Raw genomic sequence first — 1,864 nt, 5'->3', positions numbered from 1 at the left:
GCCTGATGTCATGGCTCACTGTTTGTTCACTATTTTGGAACCAAGACGTAACACATTCAGCAAGTCTGTCACCTCCATTAGCTCAGGACTAAGCCTAGGCTTAGAATTCTGTGGTGTTTTATATATGGCAGCCACAGGCCTCTGGGTAGTAAAAAGGGCACCCTCTTTGCAGTCAGGCCCTCTGGGTGAGCATCCTGACCCAAATCTAACTAGCTTTTGGTGTTTGGGCAAGTCACTGATTGAGGGGGAGCTCCTTACCTCACCATGTAGTCTATTTCAACAGTAAGCTGCCGATGTTGTTAGAATGCTCTCCCAACTACAGAGCCTGAACTTGCCTTCCCATAGCTTTATCCCATGGTCTGAGGTCTGCCTCTGAGCCATAAAGAATGAGAGCTCTCCCTCCTCTCTACACTTCTGCTGGTCCCTACAACAAAGGAGGAACAGTGGAATACCTGGTTGGAGGCTCCTCTATGGTCCTTTGAAGCAAGGCAGGAAAGAATGACAGAGTCACAGGACAGCTCCAGCTTCATCACAGAACCTGACCTGGCCCTTCAGACAATAGGAAGCCCCAAGGGTTTCTGGCCTAACAAGGCCCATCTTCCTGGAATGACCTTCTTCTGAGCCCTATCCCATTTCTGCCAGGAAAACACCACCAGTTCTTAAGACACAGTTCAACTACTTCTTGGAAACCTTTGCTGATCCCCTAGGTCAGGATGACAGCTCCCTCCTCCCCTGGATGCTCACTAAGTACAAACTTTCCTCCCCCGGCTCCCATCCCCCACAGAAACATCTATTCCAGCCCTTGAAACTCAGGTGCTCGCATCTGTCCCCACTCTGTAGGGCAGAAATGGGATCTCATTCATTCGGTCCTCAGTGCCTGGTTTGATGTTGCTCATACCGCACATCAGTACTGGGGTGGGACACAGTACTGCTGGAAAGCCATGCACAGAATGACCCTCCTCTGAATGTCCCCACATATCAGTCTGCATGCCAAGGCTCTACACAGGGAAGTGGAAGTGGGCATGGAAAGAGGCAGTCACTACTCACCACCTTCTCTGATCCCATCCTTTTCATGAGTTGCCCTGCTGATAGCTCTAGCTTCACCCTAGAGCCACTGCTTTACCACACTTTATTTTGTCCTGAGCCTCAACGTCAAAGCCAGGGAGGGCCTCTTCCCGTGAGAAGTCCCCACTGAGGATCTTCTAATAATGTGAGATGAAGTTGAGCAGATTCTGCCCCGCTTCCCAACAGTATTACAAGAAGAAATCCCCCAGGGAGCTTCGTTATGATCCTATTACTGTAAATGATGGCTTGAATCCACCATCGGCTTTGGTATTACCATATAATCATTTCTGTAAAAGGCTTCAGAATCATCATTAGCACAGGGAGCAAATTAAATGACATGCCAGTAGGGATTTTACTACTGATAAACTAAAATGAAATTAAACTAACAAAAAGAGAGTGGTATGAATATTGCATTACAATGATCACACCTACACACAGCGCAAGTGTGGCCAGAATCAGATAAGCCTCAGCACCCTGATTCTGCCTCTCTGGAGAACACAAGCCTTACCTTCAGTGACCACAGCAGTTGGCTGCATTCTCTGGGGCCCACCTAACCAGTAGGATTCTATCAAACGCAAGACATGATTGGCATTGGACCCCCTGCACATCATGCGGCATGCCTCCCACCCAGGGTCCTTCCCAAGGTATAAAAAAGGAGGCAGGGATCTGGTTTTAACACTAGCTCTTCACTAACTGGCTGTGTGACCTTGAGGAAGTCCCTCTCGCACTCGGGGTGTCAGCTTCCTCATCTATCCAATGATCTGGTTTGATGTGCCATTTTACAGATGATCTTTAATGA

The sequence above is a fragment of the Mustela nivalis genome (genome assembly GCF_964662115.1).
Source record: "Mustela nivalis genome assembly, chromosome: 1".
NCBI classification, from domain to species: Eukaryota; Metazoa; Chordata; class Mammalia; order Carnivora; family Mustelidae; genus Mustela; species Mustela nivalis.
The sequence above is the reverse complement of the archived record's forward strand: the minus strand, read 5'-3'. Positions refer to the sequence as shown.